We start from the raw sequence: 25704 nt of genomic DNA, 5'->3' as shown, positions 1-25704 counted from the left end.
GTGGCATGGACGTTTGAAAGATGGTCTTCAGTCGATTGAAGACGATGAGCGTCCTGGATCCTTCCACGTCAACTGACGACTCACACGTGGACAAAATCAACACCCTGGTTCGGGCAAATCGACATCTAAAATTCTGAGAGCTTGCTGAAGAGTGTGGGATGTCAGTTGGATAATGTTACGAGATTTCGAGATCATTTTACGAGAGTGGTGACTGGTTTTTTCATCACGATAAAGCTGCAACCCATTCAGCCCTCAGAACTCGTGAGTTTTTGGCCAAACACTCGATCACTGTTCTTCCCCATCCACCCTATTCATCTGACCTTGCTCCTTGTGACTTTTTCTTGTTCCCCAAACTCAAAAGACCTTTGAAAAGAAGAAGATTAGAGTCGATTCCCGCGATTGAGGCAAATGCGACGAAGAAATTGAAGAACATCACTAAAGAAGCGTCCCAGGACTGCTTCCAAAAGTGGAAACACCGCTGGGATGAGTGTGTGCGTCGGGGAGGAGAGTACTTTGAAGGGAACCTTCTAAATAAAACTTCTAAATAAAGTACATTTTGTTTTACGACGTTAGTCTACGTATTTTTTGAACAGACCTCGTAAACATAGGTTCAAAAACGCTTCGTTAGCGAATGTCGGCTGGTCAAAAATTTTGCCTTGATTTCTGCGCCTTTGGCAAAATTAAGCCAGACTGTAATCTTCGACCCAAATTAAAGGGTAAATTTAGTGGTTTATATGAAATTTGACTTGAAAAAAAAATAGGTCATTTAATTGAAAAAGATTTAAACTTACAGAAAGATTTTTAGTAATTATTTTTATTTTTGAAGTAAATTTTGTACCTCTTTTAGATTAAAAGGATGGATTTATCTTTTCCAAGTATTCGCCATGCCTTGCTTTGTAATAAACCAGTAAGTAAGAAATTCTTCTGGTATTGATGCCCAGGGTATGCACAGTGTATTGAATTATGCTTTCTATTTCCCCGGGAGGATGTTATTCTTGTCGTTCAGCAGTATTTGAAGAAGACAGCAATGATCAGAAATATGTAAAAAATTAATTATAGAAGCAAGGTTGTGTGACCTTGAATCCACTTCTTTGGAACTCTTTGATTATATAATAAATATTAGGGTCTTAAATGGATACTAATATGAGCCGTAAGAACAGTTGAGTGCCAAGTACTAAAAACATGTGGATGTATTGATACAGAAAAATCGTAAAAATTTCGTAGTCGGTTAAGTAAATTAAGAGGTATTATCCAGTACTAAGAAGGATAGAGGAAACGTCAACTCTATGGTAGATATTAAAAGTCGAGATGAGTGAATGGTTCACATATATCGTCAGTGTTTATTATAGGCCAGAAGTATTGAAGAAAAGAATTTAGGGAGGGGAAATAGATCAATAGATGCGTATATAAGACAAATCATAGATTTTTTTGAGTTTCACTCTTATAATAAACAAAGAAACTGAAGAACAGAGAAATACGGATGATAGCCGCTGACAATAACCAATTAACAAATTGAAAAAGAGAACATTACAGAAAAATTAGAAGTATTCCTAATGAATTTTGCTCAGTATAATTTAGCTAAGATTGTGAATTATTAAAATTGTTGGTACTTTTTCAACCTTTTTTCGTATAATCTTGAGTTGAATTTATTGAAGTAGTTTATGTGGTTTCCAATATTTATTAATGATAATAATATTCTCTGGTGAGTAATAAATTTATCTCAATATGAGACTTTTTTTTATTATTTATTCTCTATATCCAATTTAGATTTTTAATTTATTTCGAGGTACTTAATTTTCAAAACCGGTAAAATGTAATGTTATTCTGAATCGTGAAAGGCAAGATTTCGCATCAGTATAAAATTACCGACTATATATTTTTTTTTACTATGATTTTAAATTACTCAATACTGTAACACGATATAAATTATTGAGAATATATTTTTAATATCTTTTTTTCCTTGTAAAGACAAAAAATAACTTGCAGTATGTTGCAGTAAAAGAGAGATAGATTGAGTGAGAGGTAACAGTATTTTATATACAATATTACGTCATAGAAAATACTAGTATAGTTTGTCTGATAAAAAGAGAGTGATATTAGACTTAGGTCAGTCAAGAAAGAAAGAATAAGATCCAATACGATATTACAATATCGAATTATGACATAATCGATATGTATATTGTATGTAGGTCTATAAATGATGCGTTCTAACTCATTCCAGTATTTTATAAAAATATTTTCTATAATCGTTAAAGTGATATAAATGAAAATTCATTGAATATTAATTACTTCATTAAATTCGGGTCAAGATTTGTTTTTCAAGATTTTCTTTTTTTAGAGTACTTCTATCAGATGAAAAATAGTTTTAATTTTCATTGTTGTGAGAATTGACTGAAGAGAATTATTAATTGTTTTATAGGAGAAAAGTTTGATTATAGAAAATATTGAAACGGTTTTATTGGAATTAGTTAGAATGCATCATTTATATGAACACACATACACACACACACACTAACACACACACATCAATACAGGACTTGTTCTTGTCCAGCAAGTTATACTAGTTTTAATCACATATTCCGACCCTACATTATCTTGTACTCATACAATAAATAACTAGCAGTAGTAGCCTGTATCTCTACAGGAAAGAGTTGGGTTTACTGTAAGCTGTATCTAGACTATTAATATGATAAACGTAACTGATATTAAAAATATAGGTTATATATTAAAATTATAATGATAATATATTATATAATAAAATTACTTTGTAATTTACTATAATATAAAATGTAGTTTTTTTTATTTTTTGTTTAAGGGACGTAAATGTATAATTAATAATGTACCTTTTGATTTCTCTTCCTTTTTCGCATCAATTCGTTTATAAAAAAATAAAGGAATAATTTATTTATTTGTTTTTACCACTCAGTTAATTATATTTTTATAGTTAATTTTTTGTTGTTTATATTTTATCATATTTTTTCTTTACAAATAGGTCTATAAATAAATAATGTAACTTGAAATATAAATAATTTATACTTTGTAAGGTTAAATAACTTTGAATAATTTCCTGATTGAATTTGACTAGAGAAAACCAAGAAATTAAATTCGTCTGTCTGCATAGACAATCTATCAGGAGTTCCACACAGTTCTTGTTTAGGTCCTATTCTATATTTGATATACACTGCAGACCTTCCCAGTACAAAAGATGTCACAGTTGCATACTATGCAGACAACACAGCAATTTTGGCGGTAGGTGGTGATCCCGACCTTGCCTCGGGCAAACTGCAAGCTGCCCTTGACCTTATTAACGAATGGCTGCAAAGATAGAGGGTGAAAGTCAATCCTGCCAAATCAAGTCATGTGACATTTACCATGAGGAGGAATAATTGCCCTCCGGTTCAACTGGACAATACTCTCATCCCTGACGCGGACACGGTACGGTACCTAGGGTTATATCTAGATCTTTGGTTGATCTGGAAGGATCACATGAAAGAGAAGAGGAGAAAACTGAATGCTCAGGAGAAAACAAGGTTCTCAGGATGGTATCAGGGCCTCCATGGTTCGGTAGGAACGATGAGGTGCACGGGTATCTTGGGGTGCCATATGTTCATGAGGAGCTACGGAGAACCAGTAGGGACTACTATCAAAGCTAGACAAGCATGTGAATTCTGGCATTGAATTTATTTTAAAGTTCTGAGGAAGAACAACCTGAGGAAAAAACTGAGGAGGAAAAAAAATTGAGGAGGTTACATTTACTGGACCTCGTTGATATTTGAGTGCATGGATGATCATTGGAGTGCGTGACCTGTGATTATAGTGGTTATTATATTAAATACAGTTTAAATTTTTAGAATGTATAATATTTTTGTTTGTCTTCATCTGACTTTAATATACTTTACTTGAATGACTTTTATGTTTTGTAACTTTATTATTACTATCTTCTTTATCTTATTTTATTATTTGCTTTATCTTTGTTTTTATTAATTGTTTCGTTTGTGTCATGAGAGGTGATGCAAATTATTAATATTGTATTTGAGATGAACTATTTTTGGATGATCTCCTGACGACACGTTACTCTTAGTCATACAGTTTTACTTGTAGTCACAATCCTTTTGATGACCAATTGTAAAAAATAAATTTCTTAAAAAAATTAATTTTTTTTTAATCTGATTATACAAGAAAGTATTGTAAGTGTGATTGCTTATGCGTCTATTACTAAATAACGCCGATGTTTTTTTATTCAATTCTTATTTAATAAAAAAATTTGTGTGATTTAGGGAAAAATGACATATACTCATTTACATTTTTGTACGTTTTTTTTTTAAATCAAGTAATCATTTTCGGTAGGAGATTATTGAATCCGTTATTTTATGAAAATTGAAAAAAAAAACATTTCACTCACGAAAAAATGTATTGACTTGAATGACTTCGTTAACTCGTAGAGGAATCTCTTTTGACTGTTCGTAGTAATTTATCAAAGAAGTTAGCGAATTTCGGCAGACGAAATCTTTTGTTTTTAAAAAAACTTTGAAATTTTTACGTTTGTATTTATTTTCTATGGGCATTATTCATAAAATTTTACTCGTAATCCTATTCTCTACAAGTTTTATTTAAGGCTTTTATGTATTTATTACTCATTTAACAAAGTTAGTGCCAAACATAAAATAGTGTGTTTATCGAACGCCAATTAATTGCTTTTTTTTAATCCGGAGGCCCCGGGTTCGAATCCCGGTCAGGCATGGCATTTTTCACACGCTACAAAAATTGTTATCCATCTCATCCTCTGAAGCAATACCTAAACGGCGGTCCCGGAGGTTAAAAAAAAATTAATTGCTTTTACCCTACATTTCTGGAAAACTGCTAAAAATATAGTTCTGGGACTAATTTTGTTCAACGTATCTGGTTAAATTTAATAAAAAAAGTCACTAAATTTACTCCTTAATTTGGGACCTTGAATTACAAACTGGATTAATTTTACCGAAGGAACAGAAATAAAAGCGAAATTTTTCGCCAGCCGATAACGAAGTGTTTCCGAACCTGTGTTTATACAGTTTTTTTATTTTAACCAGTAGAACATATCCTGAAAGTTTATTACATTCTTTGTGAATCATTCTATACATATACTCGTATATCCTGAAGTCATTTTCACGAAGAATTTTAACTAGGAAAATTTAAGGTAAAAAAGTAATATATATATATATATATATATATTTTATTCCAGAGATCCTTAGTTCACGAATATTATTATTTCCTTAACATTTTTTTTCTTATTTTTTTCAAAAAAATAGATTTCTTGCCATTTCGTCTTTCCTTCAAACTAGTATAGATTTTTAACTTACTGATATTTTAAATGAACTCTAATAAAAGTTTTGGTTTTGAAATGGCTCGTAAAATTACGCAGAAGTAAATAAGAAGGAGGAAGCGTAAAAAAAGTTAGCTTCCGCGTTTTTTTTTTTGAGAATATATCACGTTCGTTTTTGTTTGAATAAGTTCTTTAAAACTATTATGGAGATAAACAAACTTTGTATTGGTTTATATTAAATTTTGTATAACGGTTTATTGAGAAATTGTTGCAGTCTAAGATCGAGTATATTCATTCATTTGCCTGACTATAGAATAATTTTAATTTGATATGAATTAAACAATCCTGTATAGTTTTTCGTTAATAAAAATTTATAATTAAAAAATATTAATGTAATTATGATTCCTTGTTCAACATTTTAAAGTTGAAATTCTTCCGTACTTTTTCAAATCCAAAGCATGTTATCCGTTATATTTAGTACTATGTTTTTCTTGAGTTATTTATCATTTAAAATATTTCATACTTTTTTACAGTCAGTTTTTTACGCTCGGTTCGTCCTATGAATATGTGTTGAGGAATTTTCAAAAAATAACAATTTTTTTGTACAGCAATTTTTTTGAATGTATAAAAATGGATTTTCTAATGACATTAATTATATTTTGATTCTGTAGCAGTTTAAATGCAAAATCATCATTAAGACCTACTTAATGACATTTACATCTCACATCACCGTTATGAAAATAAATCAATTACCATCTAAGTTCAATTACCTCCAATTAATTAATATATACTTCTTTTTTGTTTAATTCTACTTTCTTATATTTTCGATTATTTATTAACTTTTTTTTTCAAAGAATACCACAACGCTAAAATCACGCATTAATAAAAAGTTAGAAAATCTTTCTTTTAATTAGGGAATTATTTTATTATAAAATAATTGTTTATTATTCAGTTGTATGCAGAAAGAAAATTTGGCAGTGTTGTTTAAACATCTGTTATAATTTTAAAATTGCTAGAAGCTACATTAATATATAAGTTTGGGCTACAACATGTTATCTTCATGGGAACAGACCATATTTATTTATGTTTAGCATGTGATTCAACGTATCTACATGCCATTTTAGTTAAGAGTTCAACGTTTTAGCTTTCTGCATTTTATAATATTCGAGTTATTAAGTGTATGTAATGTAAAAAAATGTTGAAATTTTTTTTACGTTATACTGCTATATATTTGTATAATTTACTCTCATTAATTACATTACGTCTGTCTTGTGATGTAAGTCTTTTTGATCAAAAGATACTCAGTGGCATGTTTTCTTGTGACTTCTATGTTAACTGTTTTGTCTTCTCGTAATTTGGAATGTTGTATTTCAAATGTAGAATAGATTTATTGTTTAGTGTTCCTTTAAAAATAAATCTGTCGGCGTTTAGTTTACACGGCATCTTACAGTTTTTTAAGTGATTTAGTGCTTTATAATTTGGATGGATTTCTAATTTTGGTTAATATGCTTGCGGAAAATCGCGGATTTTTTCTTTAATGTTGGAGATGTTTATATAAGTGAATAACTGAGTTACAAATTTACTACGGTGACTTTTTAATTATGCAAACCTATTTGGATTGAAATTATTATAAAATGTTAATTTTTTATTTGCTTTTTATTCATTATAATTGTATTAGAGATATCCAAATCGGTTTAATAATAATTTTATTGTAAAAAAAATCTTCGATGTTTTCGGTAAAATTAAATGAAGTTGTTGAAACTTGTGATTTAATTGCTTTAGTTCTGTCCGTTTATGAGCTTTTCAAATGTATTTTTTTAGGGTACAATCTGAGATATTCAGGCGGATCTGATATGGGAACTTGAAGGTTGCCAAGGAATGTGGTGGTTATTTAAATATAATTTTTTTGCACTTACTGCTTTGGGTTTTCTTGTGATTAATATTTTCGCAGCGATCTTCATTTCATCAGGATGTTTATGAACAGAGTGTTAATGAAGTATAGCAACCTTGAAATAACTTTTCAGCTGTTAGACATGAAAAAATAAAATTCAACGAATGATCCTGTCTTAAAAGCATTTATATTAGGTTTGAAAACACCACATGCCAAGCAACTTGAAGGGGTAATTAAAAAAAAATATTAAATAGAAAGGTTAGAGTTGTAACATATCGTTTTAAAGACCATTAAAAATTTAAAATATTTAAAATAATAAAATTTGGTCTACGACAATCCTAACCAAATGGCGGCTATTTAATATTTTTTGCAGATTTTTCAAAAGTGGTCTGTTGTAAACCCCAAGTAGTGACATCATACCTAAAAAAAAGCCTAAAAATAAACTTTTTTGAGGAAGGATAATTTTATAAATGTTTTCAGTATTTCATTGTTGGGAAGTTAATTAGGAGGTGCTGTAGAGCACTTTTAAAACAACTTGGGAAAGAAGTTAAGCCTCCATTTATATTAGGATTGTCTTAGCCTGGACATTTTTACGTCAGATTTTTTTTTTTTCAATGCCTATTAAAATGATTTTCATAATCCTAACCATTTATTAAAAATTTATAATTTTTTTGTGGGTTGCAATATTTTTTTAACATACTGTACATAGGATTTAATTGTTTTTTCTGCTCAATAACAATTATAATTACAATCAGCTCTCCTGCGAAGCCATAAGTAAGTTTCCTGACAAAAGCACGTGATAAGAAGGTCCTTAAGGAACCACCAAAATAAATAATACACAATAAATAGTTGCAAGTAAACTTAAAGTCAAATATGAAATCTCAAGCTCAGTCATAAATTTCAAACCATTAATTTCAGCACCATATAGTCCACAAAGCAAACATTAATAACAAATAAAAAAGAAAAAGAAAGAGAAGTAACAAGAAATTAAATACGACACCACTAAAGTTAACGGTGTTAGATTCCAAACCGTTCCGCAGTTCCGCAGTCCCTTTTTTCTTTTTCCTGTTTAGCCTCCGGCAACTACCGTTTAGATAATTCTTCAGAGGATGATATGTATGAGTGTAAATGAAGTGTAGTCTTGTACATTCTCAGTTCGACCATTCCTGAGATGTGTGGTTAATTGAAACCCAACCACCAAAGAACACCGGTATCCACGATTTAGTATTCAAATCCACGTAAAAATATCTGGCTTTACTAGGACGTGAACGCTGCAACTCTCGACTTCCAAATCAGCTGATTTGGGAAGACGCGTTAACCACTAGACCAACCCGGTGGGTTGTTCCGCAGACCCTAAGTCGACTACATGGGCTCGTTTCAACCATCGGACGTGTCTGCTGTTATCGAGTAGATTAATTGCAAAGTGGTTTACGTGATTCTCAAGCCTCTGCAGGTATTTGACACTGCGCTGTTGTGCAATTTCACGAACCGATGGTAGCTCCAGATAACTCTGAATCTCATCATTCCGCGTGAACCACGGAGCTTGGGCAATTACCCTCGCTATTTTGTTCTGAAATCGTTGTATAATTTCCACATTACTAGTATTAGACGTTCCGCACAATTCTACACCGTATGTCCAGATTGGGCGCAGGATAGCCTTATAAATTAAGATCTTGTTGGATACCGTGAGGCCTGAGTTCCTCCGTTGCAGCCAATGTGAAGTTGCCTGAACCTTGGGTTTAGCTGTTTCATCTTCATCCTCACGTGACACTTCCAGGTCAAACGCTGATCCAAGTGAAGACCCAGATACCGCAAAGTCTCCGTTTATGGGATCAAAACACCATCGAGGATTTCATTTAAAAAAAAAAATTAAATACATAATATAAACTAAAATTCGGAGGTAGTGTTCGTACGTACTATGTACGTGCGTTGACGTGTTTACACTTAATAATTTTTTACCGGATAAACCGATTTTGATGAAGTTTTGTTCAGACTCGTGTATATGGGGCAATTTATCGGTAAAATCTTGGGGTCAATCTTCTCAAAATTTTGCAAACATTTGTATTAAGTCCCTCACTTTATATTAAGCTCGGTGCATGCGTATCTTACCGTTAAAAAAAAAAATTTCCCCAAATTCCCTTTTCCAAACATCGAAAAAAAACAATTTTTTAATTTTTAACCGAATTTTTCTTATATATTCCTTGGTGTATTAGTAGTGCAAGTTACAAAAATATATATATATAGATATTAATTTTGATAGCAATGTTGGCGGTAGGGAACGATGAAAGTTTTAAAGATTACGAATTTTGAATTTTTTAAACGTTTTTTGATTTATTTTCATGTATAATTATTTTTCCACTACGTTTAATTATGTTTAAATTAAAATTCATTGATGTTCTTTATATTTTAACCATTTTTAATTATTATTATTTTAATTTAACGCTTAATTTAAGCCTATTCATGTTTATGTCAATCAGAGTACCCATTATGTTACTAAGTTTTATAGTACGGGTATACTGATTTATTGTTATTTTATTGGTACTATTTATTTTCGATTTACACCCATTTTAGTAGTAATTTCTATTTTTAAATTTTATTATAGTTTCATAAAATTTATTTAATTTTTTAAATAATATATCTTTCTCCAAATTGATTTGTTTAATTTATAATAATATGAAAATGATTAGATTAATTATATCTAATCTATAATTTTGTATTATAGTTATAAGTATTATATCATCCATAGTTTAAAAAAAATATTTGTGATATTATTTAACAATAAAAGTAATCCTTATTAGGATCTCTTCTGGTTAATTATATTTCAGAAAAATGAAAGATAATTTTTATTAGTGTAGAATTTTGATGATCAATTTAAGTTAATAAAACTACTTTTATCTGAGAATCGTAAAAATGCAGTGTTAAAATTTTGTATAAAAAATCATTAAAATAAATAAATAAAGTGATATTGAACTAGTAAAAACGACTTTTAAAAAATCCATTAAAAAGTAAAATAAAAAAAATTTGTCTTTTAATTTCGGTTTTCTGAAAACACCGCTAAATTATAAATTTTTTTCTTTAAGCTGTTTGTTTTTAATCTATCGCCGTCTTCAAAAAGTTGAAATTTAATGAATTTTTTTATTTTTATTTTTAGTAGGTGTTTTGACAACATAGTATAATTATTATTTTTCATTTTTAAAAAGATTTTTTCATTGACAAAAAGAACGTTGACTTATATCGTATTAAATTTAATAATAGTCTCTATGTTGCTATGATAAATAACGTTACATATAACCTATAATTGTTAATTTTATAACTGTTATTATTTTAACCAAGTAAAAAAATTAATGAAATAAATATTATGAAATGTTAGGATGTTGTGATTATAGGTGGTTTGACGTTTAGTGTGGTATTAGAATTAATAAATATCAGTGAAATTGTTGAACTGTGACCATCATGAATTTGTGTGTGGAATTATGGTATATAGCATATCTACTATAAAGAGAAACCGACTCGAAAATTTTGCGCAACATTCCTTTTGTTATTTTTTTCTCGTTATACCGGATGAATTCATTAAAATTTATAATTGAAATACTTCTTACCTTTTTGTTATTTCAAATGTTAACTCATAAGTTGTTTATTGAATACTGATTATTTTTGAGTAAATGCGTTATGCATTATAATGATATTACATATTTCTCCATATTAGTAGGTTATGTATATATTAATTTTAAAGATACATTTATAATTTTTCTCTTTTAATTTTATTAACCGGCATAACAATAATCTTTTCCCGAATTCCGCGAAGGACGGATATGCCTTTCCTTGATATGTTTTATAAAAATATATATTATTAACAAATTACGTGAATGGTAGGTGATTACAAAGACTGTGCAGTTAATTCGGTAAAAAGACAAAGAAATGTATTTTTCCATTAAAGCGTAAATTATTCAAGCAGGGTTACATAGTATTTTTTATTAATTTGATCTTCATCGGCTAGTAAGGCAGTATTTTCCATCACACGAAAAAAAGGCAAATTTAGTATGTATTTATTTATTTCTTTACGCGTCAGTGTACATTCAAGATGGGTGTAGTTGTTTTTTGTAATTTAGTTATTTACCGATTTTTTTTTGTCTTTTCCCAGTGAGAATGGGTAGATTTGTAAAATTAAAATAAATGAGTAGATGAAATTTCTCAAACTGAAAATCAAATAAAAATAATTTTTTGTTCATCAAATACGATGTCAAATAGAATTGTAGCAAAATTGTAAAATAATAATGAAAGTATTTTTCAAAAATATTTTCATCATTTAATTTTGTACAAAATTTAATAAAAAACACTGTTCTGTAGTTTATAACAACAAATATGTGATAAAAATATTAAATTAAAATATGTGATGCCATGAAAATAAAATCATTATTCACTATCATTGTATTTTAGATAAAATTTAAAATAAAGTATGATTATATTGAAAAAAAAAACAATTACAATAAAAAGCTATTTTAAAATCAAACGAGGAAATTTATAAAAAATAGAAAATATAATAGACATAATTAAGAAAAACGAATAATAATTTTTTAACGGCCATTTAAAGAGAATAAATGAAGAAAGATTTTCATCTTCTTTGATAATCTCAAAAGTAAAAACAATTAGTTTCTAGAGATAAGAAAGGACCCCCAAGAGACCAGAATAAGAGAAAAATAAATTTTAGATAAGGAAATGCTCAAGGAAAAAATACACGATTTTAAAAGATTTAAAGTGGCTCAAGACGGAAGAGGAAACAATTAACTAGAGAATCACAGAAGAATACACAGAAAAATTAAGAAAAATCGTTACCAAAAGATAATAGAAAATTAAAGCCTCAAAGGAAAAGTAAAGCAGGTTTACGTGGTCCAGAAATGGTCAGTTCGAAAAACAGCATTTTTACAAATTTCATTCCAGAAAAAAACAATTGTTTTTTAACAATTAAAGTATAATTCAAACAAAATTTAAGAAAAAGAATCAATCAAAATAATTCAAAAATTTTAATATTTACGTGAAATAATTATCCCCATTGCTTTACAAAAAAAAAAAAAAAAAATCAGGACACAACAAATGAAAATGGCTTATCATCTTACAAGAAACATTTACAATAAAAAATCCTCATCCAAAAACTCGAAGTTAAGACGCTAAAAAACCGTAGTTTTACCAGAGGCTTAAAATTAACTGATTCAAAGAAATTAAAATTGTTAAAATTATTCAATTTTCCAAAGGAATAATCTTCGACGGGCAGTATTTCAAAAATTAGTGGATGAATCTAAATTTCCAGAAAAACAGAAAAGAAAATAAAGTGAATAAACGGAAGAAAGGAGATAAAAGTTAAGGGAAAGAATGGAAGAATAATGGAAAAAGTCAGGATAATGCTTATGTGATTCTTAGGAAGTCTGATCTCAAAAATAAGAAAGAAAATTTAAAAAAATAAGTATTTAAAGAAGTAAAAATCTCAAAACTGTTATGGAAAAGATCAATTCTTTTACCGAATCTACTGATCAAATTTTGTGGATTGGCCTGATGTCTGATCAATTGACTCTTGTGAAGTGGTAATTTGGAATAAAGACTTGAATAAAGTTCCTGTTTATAGTATTTTCTATGAAAGGAACTTTTAAATTAAAATGATATTTTAAATTGTAATGAATACATAATAAGGAGAAGTGATATTCAAAAGAAGAAATTTAGCTTGAAATTTTTAATGGATTTTAAATTAATTTGTTTTGTAGTGGAATTAAATGCCTTACACCTAAAGTAGTTTACGAGACATATATTGTAGTAACCTTTTTTTAAAAATTACCTATGAGATATTTCTCAAGACAAGACATTCCATTTTAATATGACATTATAGGTAAGCCGTTGATCCACATGATCAACGATGCCTAGGATAGCGAACAGTGGAATGACTGTTTAAATTAGGAAAAACAGTGCCATATCACTGTGCAGACTGATCGTGACGTGCAGATTTATCAGCTTAATCTTTAATCTTTTCAACAAGATATCTCTTCCTGAGATGTAAGTGAGTAAGTTAAAGATTGATATTGTAAAAAATGATTTTGTGAATAATGCCTGTGTCGTCAAAATAATTTGCTGTTTTAATTTTCTGTATAACTGACGAATCTGAAGTGTAAATTAAACAGAGAATGGGTGAAAGTGTAAAGTCTTGCGATACAATTAATTAAATTTTTCTTTTATCAGAGTAAACGGTTTAAAAAGAATTTTGTTCTCAGAAGTAAATACAATGATTTGAATATGGTTTAAATTGAATATTTTAATCCATTACGACTTGTTAAATAATGTCAGATCGAGGTATAAAATTGAGAGAAATTCCCGTTCAGTCAAATCGTATGATAGAATATAGACATCTCAATGTCTAAATTTAAATTGATGTAATTTAAATTTTCAAAATTAAAAAAAATTCTTCCTAAAAAAAATAAATATTATGGTATTTTATGGGTTTACATTTTTTCTATAACTTATTTTCGTGTAATTAATCCTGATCAAGTTAATGACAAAAAATGTGTTTTAATAAAGAATTAAAAAAAATTTGTTGCGTAGAAATCTGTTTGTGATTTAATCATTTGGAATAAGTTTTTAGAGATAGTTTCAAGCTAGGGTTAATGAAATAAAATTGAAACAACTTCTGTAAAAGGTTTCGTCTATTTTAAAAAAAAGTTATTTTATGCTATTTTCATCCTTCATGTTCGTTAAAACATCGACTTAGTCGTTTTTCTTTAATATTCTTTTATTTATGTAATGCATAAAAAATGATATATGGGCTACTTTTTTTTTTCTTTTGTATGAAAACGAAAGTTATGGTGAACGAAATTTCATCTATTTAAAAAAAAAATATTCTATATTATCATCATCAAAAATATATTCTGGTTTTGATACATTCTATGAAAATCTTCCTTAAAAAATCTATGGAATATTTTTCATAATAAAATACCTTTTAAATATTTTCCATTTATTTTTAATTAATGAAAATATGAATCTAATTTTTTTTTTTAATAATATTACTGAAATAATCCTTCCTTGATTCTTTTTAGTAAATGTTTCTTAACATATTTAACCGAATATTCATGATTTATTTTTAACTGACCTCTTAATAAAACGAATTTCTCTTTCTACCAGAATGAATATATTAAAAAGATGAACTGGTATAAAGAACAGGAGTGGTTATGGTGATGATATAATCGTTTAAAATCATAGCTTAACTGACTATAAATATATGGTGATTATATGATTTATTATTTTTGAAAATATAACATGATGTCAGATAACATACTTTTAATGAAAAGGAAGAAGAATTAAGTTCTCATTTCCTTTTAATAAAAAGAGTTAAATTTCTTTTTATTGAGTACTTATAATTTTAATATTATGTGATTTTTTGGAATATTCATAAAAACAACTTCAAGTAGAATTAGAATATTATATTATAAAATATAAATACAATATTCGTATTTGACAAACCGAAAGAAAAAAAAATTTGTTGATAATCAAGCAATATTTCTCTTACAAACAAGAGATATTACGAGAGAGAAAGAAAAGGGGATTGATAGCATCACTGGGATGGAATAATTATGTGACCATCACCTTCATAGGAAGACACTTCCTTATTAAGCAATATTTAAATTTTTACTTTTGTCATTGATCAGACCCACTGTTATGAACTCAATACGATATGGCCCAGTTTCTAACCGGTCAGGGGTGTTTTAAGGCATATCTGTGCGCGTGGACGATGTGACCCTGCGTGAATGTGATTATTGCGGGGAAGAGGGTATCGAAGAACGCACAGAGTTCATGGGCGATCGGGTCCTACAGAAAAGAGTAACATACCGAAGAGAATTTGGCACGCATATCCCAAAGAAAATCATTGGAACTAAGTAGATCGAGTGGCGTGATCATTCTAACAGTAATGACGGACGAAGTCCAGGGGTGAATAATTCTTTCTGACTCTTCTTTAGGATATGTCACTGGCTCCAAAATCGAGGTATAGATAAAAAAATGTAAAAAAACTGCAGAACCCCGATTGGTTCGAGGCGGGATGCCGACAAAGAGGGAGCTTTGGGTGAAGACAAGACACATAGGGTGCTGTGATATACCGTAAAGTGGGCCAGCATATCATGTTGTAGATGATGAGGGGTTTTAGTGGATAGGCTCGCTATCCACATGGAAAATCCCATGCTACGATGGGGTTCGAGATGAGATCACTTGGTGCTTATAAAATGTTTTCTCATATCCGAAAAAGTAAAAGACAAAATTATTACAAAATTTTACATTTTTTCAGAATTTTTGGGTAAATACTTCACTAACTGATTTAATGAGGTCTAAACAGAAAAAAGTTGCAGTCGAGTTCACGTAAAATAGAATGATTCGTAAACATTCCTAAACTAGAATTTCTGTATCCAGAAGTACTCTCTAACAGAAAAATAAATTGTATTAAAACTACTAAAAATATTTCATTTTTAAACCTATTTGTATTTTAGAAAATAATTGACCCGGATTTACCCGCAGCATGTCAACGTTGTTATACAAACAAAGGGTTGGAAAGTGGGTTCCTGGATAGATATACAGACAGCTCCTCTCCACCAGGTCACAACAAGGTTGTCCTGGGGATGACGCAACCTTAATTTATAACTAATGGAGTATGTTTTAAAATTAAAAGAAAAGCTAAAAGATTTAATTGAGGAAAAAGTTTAAGGATATGGATAAAGAGTTTAAGGATGGCGAGAAAAAATAATCTACTCATTTAGGATCCACAACACTAGGCAATGTGGATAGTTTCAGCATTACACATGGTAATGGTCGTTCATCAAGTTCAGTAATCCTGGAGGAATGATGGTATTTTTTTCCACGGTGGAATTGAAGGTGAACTTGGATATTATTCTCATATTATGCAAGTTTAATAATAATTGGAATTAATTAAATAACAAAATGTCTACTTTCTGACTATTTAAGAAGTATAGAAAGTAGCATAAGTCGATCAGTCAGTTCAATTCCTTCTTTTAATCTTTGGGGTTGAATTAAAAAAAAAAAAACCTTATTTTCTTAGTCCTGGAACATTCCTACAAAATGTTAATTTATGATGACCGTTAACTCAACAATATTGTTATATCTGAGTGTAATTTTTTATTTTATACTACATAGATCATATGTTTTTGTCTTTCATTCGAAGCTGTCGGGTTTGAATTCTGATTAAGTGTAATATTTTTCACATACTATATGTGTCCTTATTACATGTCCTCTTGTATAATGGGCATAGAAAGGAAATTAAGCCGTAATAATTCCGCCTAGTCCATTCGCCCAACCTTAGAAAAACTGAAAATTGGAAATAGGGGATTAAAGGATGAAAAGTATATTCATATTTAAGGTATGTTTATAAATCACATATTAATAGCTGAGAATAATTAAAAAACTAATATTTTTATCAGTTATGTATTTATTTAACTATTTACAAAGAAATTTTTTCTTCATCAGTATTTTATTAAAATAAAATGTTATTTAAAAAATTAAAACTTTATATTATTAGTTTGCATTTCTTTTAAATTTATTCATTTAAAATATTAAACAATATTTTTTTTTTTAGATATTATTCGTAATTTGAATAAAACTAACTATTCTTTTGCTACCACTTAAAACTAATAATTTAGTTCTACGTTTGAATATGATTTTAAATAAAAATAATAAATTTATGACTAATTTAAATTAATTTTTTTAATTCACAGGTCCAATCATCCATTTAAAATTTGTTTTTGTTCATTAACTATATTTTGAATGTTATTTTTGATCGAGTTTAAAAAAAAATTACCGTTTGTCTGTTAAATTTTAATACTGATTTATTTTCTACACTTGAAACTTTGCGTTTTTTCTATATCATCAGCCCACTGAGAGCTTTGTTTATTGTATTCATACATTTAATAATGTTACTGAAAACGTTTTTAAAATCCCATTTTGTCATTTCTGTGTAAACATTTTATAATTTTACTTTCAGCATTATATGTTATAAACATTTGCTTTATTATACTAATTAGAATTTGGTGTTTTATTTATTCCATTCAATTGCTTGTTATTAGATTTAAAATAAATTTTATAATTAGTTTTTAAGAGAAGGTTTTTCTTTTACTGTGTATGATAATTGTAACTATCTTACTATGTATTATAATATTTTTATGTAATTTAAAGGAAATAAAAATTATTTTGCGTCTAATTTAATGTTGTAAAATTATTATTAATTTTTATTTTGTTTAAATTGATGTTTATTAATGTTCTTTATATTTTAACGATTTTTAGTTGCTAAGCATTTTGTTAAATTAAAGTCAACATTAAAACTCTGCATAGTTTTAGATTTTTCAAATTCAACCTTGAAGGGGTAAAGAAAGGTAAAAGAAATTTTTAACAATGCTTGCAAATTTTCCCCATTTTCGACTGTCTTTAACGATTTATTCTCTAGATTGGGGTTCGCAAATACTCCTCAAATGAATATCTAAAAACAATTTTCGGTCTTTTATTTAATTTCGATTTTTTAAGGGATGCGACGGTGGCTCAACCAACACAGCCACTATTACTGTATTTACGACGCGACTGGATGTATTTGCCTCCGGTAACTTGACTAAAAAACATAAAATAAAAGTAATTAAAAAAAAAATGAGAAACGAAATACGGTGACCTTCTAGTGGTGTTTGTCGGATTACGCTAAGAACCGGGCAAAATTCATTTTTACCCTTTCTTCGTACGGGTAACCAATTATAACTAATATTTTTAAGATGGGAGGCCGACTGCTTTGAAACCTACATTCTTATATCACTCAAATTTAAGGCCTGCACTGACCAAACTGTTGCTGTATAGAAATTACAGTACACTGATAGTTTTTAAAGTGAACATGCTTTAATTTTTATTTTTAATTATTATTATTCTCACAAGCATGAGTCTAATGAACATGGGGGGGGGGGGGTCGAAAGGGCAGAGCCTGTGTGTCCTTTCCGGCTAAACATCCCTTGATCGCGACGGGAAAAGCAAGTAACCATATAGCACGAGCGAAACCGTGACAAGGATGTTAGGAATAAAATATTTTAATATGCAAAATCTGATAAACGCTCTATCAAACAGCACGTTTGAATGAAAACAATTCATTATTACGCAATATGTTTGTTCTGCTTATTAACTCATCAACATAACATGTCATTTATTTTTAATTACTCTTAATTTTTCGTATATGTAAATTATTATTATTATTATTTTTAGTGTTAGAACAAAAAAAAATTGTATTTTGAAGGGTATAATTTATATTAAGTATAATTTTTTGCTTGGTTCAGTTTGCAGTTGTTTTTTTTGTTTATTATATATTTTAGTTTATTTCATTAAGTGGAAACTCAATGTATATTTTTTTCGTTTTCTGAACTTATTATATAAACATTTCTTTGTAAAAACCATCGCGGTTTTTATTTTATTAATAATTAACGTTTCTCTCTTGAATTGATTTCCTTTATTATGCTAACTTCTGTTTATTTTTATGTTTTTTTTTTTTTTAATTATGAGAACATTTACTTATTTTCGTCTTAAACATCTTAATCATTTAATATATAATTATAAGGAATACTTTAAAAATTCGAAGTTTTTCAGATTTCCACAACATTTTTTGGAATTTGATAAATTATTTTTCATCACGATAACTAAAGCTTTAACTGATTCTATTCCAAAATAATTTTTATTTAGTTATTTGTTATGAAAGAGCGCGGATCAACACCTATGGTCATAGGTCGGTAGAATTGGTAGCATATGAAAAGACGCTGTGCCTGACCAGGATTCGAATCCGGTCATATTAAAACTTGAATAATAATACCCCGGTAATTTAAAACTTCAACACTAAGTCGGGGGTTGGGTTCCGCAAGGCTCAGTTTTGGGACGAGTCTTATTCTGTACCTTTATCGCCGAACTTCCGGTTGAGAATGGAGTCACTGTCCCTTCTTTTTCGATCACACGGCTATTCTGGCTGTTGTTGACAACCCAAATGTGTTTTAACTAACCTACAAGCCAAATTAAATCTAATCTGAAGGTGGCTGGGTTCATGGAAGAGAAGGGTTTATCAAGCTAAGTGGAGCCATGTGACTTACGCAATGAGGAGAGGAGATGCCAACGGGTCCCCCACCTTGATGGTATTTTAATCCCGCATACCGAAAATGTAAGGTACTTACATTAACGATCCAAGATAACGACCAGGATAATGATCCAGGTGTTCACCTGGATCGTTATTTAACGTGGAAGATTCATATGAGGGAAGGTTCATATGGCGTCCAACTTTGGGGCAAGAAGTAAAATATTAAAATAATACAGCGATTTCAGACAAACTAGCGAGGAGTCTAGCTGAGGCGCCGTGGTTTGCTTAAAACAGTGAAATCCACGAATATTTGGTTCTACTATACGTTAAGGAAGAAATACAACGTTTTAGTTTGAAATATGAACTTCAGCTAAATGACCATGTTAACCACTTAGCCGTAAACCTCGAAGACACCGATGACAATATTAGGTGACTTAAGCGGGTATACGTTCTGGACTTTATTAACTCTAGTGTAATTACAATCGCTGAGATGGATTATTAATCAATCCTTCATTCCCTTCCTCTCTGATTTTGTTTTCACTTTAATTTTTAATCTTTTTATTTCTGGTTTATTCCTTTTATTTTCTAATTATTTCATCAATTTATTTTTGTGATTTTATTACTGTTTTCTATTCTACTACTCATAGAACAGTTCATCAAAATTATGTTGTATACGTACTACGTTCTACCCTCACATGTTCTATGCAGTAATAGTATATAATTTTTGAGGAATTTCAATGTGGATTACTGTGTATAAATGTGAGATAATTTACTTACGATTCCTTCAAAAATATAACCAGTTGTAAATAAAAATTTGAAACAAAATATATATATATATATATTGTTTCATTTTTGAAACACTTTAAAAAAAAAAAAAAAATCAGGTTTAAGGGTTGTAAAGTTTTTTAATCATTTATTTTTAATTTGAAATCGATTTGAAAAAATCAGAATTTAAAAAATAATTATTTTTACCGACTATTAGAAGAAAAGTACGGTATTACTTTCAGCCATATGATAGAAGTGGGGGGTGAAAATTAATTTTTTTTACATTTTGAGATATAAAAAGTACGAAAATACCATCCACTTAAAGTGGGGTTTCCTTATATATTTATAGGTCTGTCTATAAAATTTTATGACTCGTAAATTTCCTAAATTACTGGATTAATTTGAATGAAATTTAGATATGTTGTAGTAGTGTATCTGAAATTGCGGGTGAAAAAATTGGATGGAGATTGGTTTAGTCGTTCTTGAGTTACGCTCAATTTAAAGTCGAAAACATTTGTGCGGGCAAGTTAGTGTGGTTATTTATATTTTTTATGCTGTTTTATTTTTTTAACTTTATGTTAATTATATATTTACTTTTATTATTTTATTTTGTAACCACGGTACTGATAAAAGAATATTTCAAAACCTTGTCATAAATAGTTAACAATTTATTAAAAATAAAATCTAAAAAAAAGGAAAAGAGTACTATTTTTATGTAAATGGAATTTCTTTGTTTTTCATTTTACTTATATTTATTCCTTGTTTTTCTTAATTATTGGGAAAACTGAATACATACATAATTACGCTTTTTTAATCTAATTTTGTCGTAATTACATAGTCCTGATATTTCTAAGATATCTCTACTGCAAGTTCAAAGTTCACTGCAAAGTTCAATCCACACATATTTCAGTAGCTTTTTATTTAAAAAAATATCTCACGTCAGATTTAATGATTTCTTATACTATAACTATATATATACTATAACATTTGAAACACAAGTGCTACATTTTTTTTTGACTTGATGATATCGCCTCATAAGCTTGAAGCTTGTGCGTGGGACATGGAAGTGGGATTTTGTAGCGTCTGAAAGATGCCATGACTGATTTGTTTAGGTATTGCACTTTTAACTAGAACTTCTAAAATATTTTCTGCGGTAATTTGTTTAATATCTTCATAAAAATAAGGATCCTAACGTTCTTCATTCCAAATATCTATTCTACGATTTATTCTACCCATAAATAGAAATTTCTCAAATCTACTCGGATTAATAAATAGATCCATGATTTAAAAAAAAACTTCCTATAGCATCAATAAATAAATTTTTTCCTGAATTAGGAGGACGGTAAGTATACATTGAATTACATTACCCATTTTTACGATATAATTTTTTTAAACATTTTTCATTATAAATAAATTGAAATAATAATAATAGAACAAGTAATAAGTATATAGATTCATCTGCTGTTAAGTAACTACTGTTGTAATCTTCTTCGTTTAAACAATTTAGAGTTTGTTTTCCAGGCAGAAACAAGAGGAACAGTATCAACAATTTCTTGAAAATTTAGTCGGTGAAACTCAACCTGATTGCGTGGAATCTGCATCTGAAAGCATAAACTGTATTGCCGGCCGAGCTCTCTCAATCTTTGCAGGACGCACAGCAGCCGGTCTCTGAATCAGAAGTTGAAGAAGTATCTTCACCAACACCTGTAAAATCTGCACAGAAAAGGAAATGTGCCAAGGGAACTTCTGCCATGAAACGGTGCATGAAGAAACCTGCTTCGCCATCCAAGGAGACGACGACTGCTCAACAACAAGTCAATCGGAAGACAATAACTGCTACAACGACAGAAACGGTGAATTTGTTCGTACAATGTGATCTATTGTATGAACAGTTGCGTACGATTTGAAGTGCCGCCAGTCTGGGTTTGGGTGTCGTGAAAGGCGACGATGATGAAAAGATCAGCATCGGACTTCCTGAATCTATGGATTCGTTGGACTTGCGTTCCAATCCCTTTAAGAATTATAATGCGCTCATCGCTTCGAACGAAAGAAAAAAATAGCAGTTAACTGCATGTTATAAAAAAAAGATGTATGTTAAATGTTATTCCGTTATTTGGTTATAATACTATAACCATTTTGAATCTGTTTTGATGGCAGATAAACGGATAGTACTTAAAAAAACTAAGTAATGAAACTATCTAAACACTAAGAAAGAAGGGGAAAAATAATAAATAAAAACTTTTTGTAAAATTATTCTCGTTTCTGTATTTCTTGGTTTTGCGCGTTGTTTTAGTTATTCGTTCTAATATTAAACATTATTGAGTTATTGTGGAGCCTATGCTAATAAGAATATTCTGTTTTTATGATATGATCTAATGGCAGAGTTGTATAAAAAATGTATCAGTTTGATAATTAAGTCAGTAATTATTGCCAATCACTAGTCATTAATGTTGAAAAATGCGGATCAAATCCAGTTAAATTATTGTCATAAATTATATATATATTGTCATCCTTCTTTTTCTTCTTCTTACACAAGGATTATTACCTGTTTCGAATTCATAATGAGCTATTGCCATCTTTTACGTGGTCTTCCAATGTCTCTCCTTTCTCCTGTCTGATAATTTTGTACTTTTATGGGAATCATATTATCAAACATTCTCTCCAGTAGCTATTTCCATCGATTGCGGTAATCTATCAGTCTTTCATTCAAGCTATAAATATCCAGTTTGATTCGTATTTTTTCATTCCGTACCCGATCTAACCGTGTGACACTCTTCAGCCTCCTTAGAAATCTCATCTCCATGCCTGTGCCTTACTTTCTTGTCTTTTTGTGGTAACCTATAACTCGTTTCAATAAAGAAGAATTGGGGTGGCCATAATCTTATAGAATTTCAATTGTGTCTCTTTCCTAACTCTTATTCAACATCCTCTTATGATACCACAACACAGCTTGGCATTTATTAACTTTCTTTTCTACATCTAAGTTCTTATCAAAACTAATATCACATCCCAGATAATTGTAGCGAGACACTCGTTCGAGTACTACATCTTCCAGTACTATCTTTGAACGAACCGGACCATTACTCCTGAATGTCATAATTTTTATTTTGGGACAGAAATGGAAGATTGTAAGTCTTGCATAATTCATATTACCGTACTTTTAAATAAATTTGAAATATCGTCTTGTCAGATGTTCCTCATTCAATTAAGAAATCTATCTTAATTGAACTTAAAACTAGGTGGGTAAATTATCGATCGTTAATTGGGTTTAGGCAATAGCCCGTTTTTAGGCAATTTAATCTTCAAAAGAGATAATAACTTTCGCAGGAATGAATTAGTACATCTAACACATTGTTCATTAAATATTACAAAGTTATTATTATAACATTCTAAAAAGTTCTATAACATGAACATTTTTAAAGGATTTTTCTTTTTGTATATATTTAAAAAAAGTAATTATATTTACTGTATTGTATTATTTATTATCAAATTAATAGTGTAGTGATCTGTAAAGTCTTAATACCTGTTAATTTTACAACTTTTTTCAAAGCTTGCTCGTATTAAACAGTATTACAGTACAGTAGGTAGTTGGAATGACGAGGTAGAACGCCACAGAATCAGGTGTGTGATGGCAGGCAGGGTGAGGCTGTGAATTGTGGGAGGGGAAGGTCGCTTGTTGGCTCAGTGCTGGGCGATCCGTCGGCCTCAACGGTTGTGTTTTTGTGGTGCTCTGATTTTTTTAATTGGAATTTTATATTTTCATTTGTTTTTTTAGTTTGTTTATCATTTAATTGCGTGTGTTTTCTCTGGTGTTTTATTTTGTGAAATATAATGGTGGTTTATTTTTATTATTTTTAATTTGGAAATAATGTACAAGATAATTAATGCGTGCATTAGAATTTTTATTTTTAGCATAAAAAATATTTTTTTCACTCAACTAAGTTAATTTTTAAATACATTTTTGATATTTTGGTTGGAAGCAAAAAATTAAATTATCACAGATTTCCTTTCTCTACGCTTACTCCCTCGCTCTCTCTCTTTTTATCTATTAATTTCTCTTTTTGGAAAATTTTAGCGTGCAAATTATACCGGCATACCGCTATACAGAAGCAAATGTTTATACATATTTACACTTCTACCATTCTTGTATTAAATTACTCGTAATGAAATAATTGAATAGATAATTTGAGTAAAATTTAAATAGAATTTTGTTTATTGTAACAACGTATATAGAAGATTATTGTTATTTTTAGTAGCAAAAAAAAAAACGTGAATTAAGGTAAATATCGTTATTCCATTAAAAAAAAAATTATCCAATAAAATGTAACAAGTCACGTGTTTTATTATGTAAGCAAAGTAATGGAATGAAACATTTCATTAATTTCATAAATATTTTTTTTAGTTATTATTTTTCAACGATTTTATTATATGCGAATATAAATAATTGTATTTTAAATTAAATGTTGGAATATAAAATAAAGTATTTAAAAATGAAATACTTGAATTGTTTCTTACTATATATTTTTTTCTTTTATTGGATGATTAATTAACCCTATTAGCTTGATGCTTGTGCATGGAAATATGAAATGGAAATTTTTTAGCGTATGAAAAATGTCATGCCTAACCGGGATTCGAACCTGGTACCTCGGATGAAAGTCACATGTTTTTATTACAATGAATTGAATAAAAGCATTATTTTTCGAATAAACTTTTTTCATTTATTAATTTTAAATGTATTTCCTGTATAAACGATAACTAAAAAGGTACCTTTAAACTAGTTACCTTCAGGCCAAGATATTTATTTTTATTTTTTCATTAAAAGGTGCAATTTGATGTATATTGATTAAAAATCATTATTGAATGATTAAGACTTATTGGAAATAGAAAATTGTAGTTTTTATGCAATAATAATGTATAAGAATTGAACCCAGGGCTTTGATATTATCACAAGTGAGCCGGGCAATGTAAATAAAATTCAGATAATTCATATATAATTCTATAGCACTCTATATAATAATATTTTTTATGTATACGTCATTTGTTTGCCATTTGTTACATAAAAGTTTTAATAAATTTTTATTGTATTATAGCCTAAATAATTTCTTATCATTAAATGAAACTCATAAGTTTATTATTATTTTTTTTAATTAATAAAATTTTCTAATATTAATAATTTCGAATCAATAATAAAGGACTGCAAAATCATTTATTTTTTCATAGGATTTCCGAAAATAAGTTAGTAAACTTTAATTATCTATGGAATAAAATTGTAATGATTACGTATGAAATCCAGCACAAAAAAATATATATACTTTATTCGGATTTATTAATTATATTCCGAATTAGACCTCGCCAGGATTGGTAGGTATATTATTATTTTTATTATTCCATTGATATAAAAAAGGTACGGTTCCTGAATTTTCCTGGAATAATTGAGTTAAACCATAGGAATACCTTAACCAAAAGAGCATTAAAAACAAAATTAATGAATAAATATAGAAATTTTTTTTTGGTCTATATTTTATACTATTATTATATGAAATAATAGTAATCTGACTATATATGAGATTTAAAAAAAATAAATTGGTGTAGAATAAAATAAGAATTCTTTAAAAAATATTTAAG

General features: G+C 28.9%; 1 protein-coding gene across 3 annotated transcripts in view; it reads left to right on the top strand.

Annotated features, from left to right (window-relative positions):
• The window catches only part of chas (chascon), a 765027-nt gene that overhangs the window by 243955 nt on the left and 495368 nt on the right, over positions 1-25704 (top strand). The window contains exon 1 of one of the 3 annotated variants that reach the window (XM_075364191.1): positions 23762-23913. The exons of the other annotated variants lie outside the window; for them this stretch is intronic. The gene's annotated coding sequence lies outside the window, so the exon portion shown is untranslated. Of the gene's footprint in view, positions 1-23761; positions 23914-25704 lie in introns of those variants that run through there. 3 annotated transcript variants of the gene reach the window in all.

Source organism: Lycorma delicatula, chromosome 4, assembly GCF_047948215.1.
Source record: "Lycorma delicatula isolate Av1 chromosome 4, ASM4794821v1, whole genome shotgun sequence".
In the NCBI taxonomy this organism is placed as follows: domain Eukaryota; kingdom Metazoa; phylum Arthropoda; class Insecta; order Hemiptera; family Fulgoridae; genus Lycorma; species Lycorma delicatula.
The sequence above is the reverse complement of the archived record's forward strand: the minus strand, read 5'-3'. Positions and strand labels throughout refer to the sequence as shown.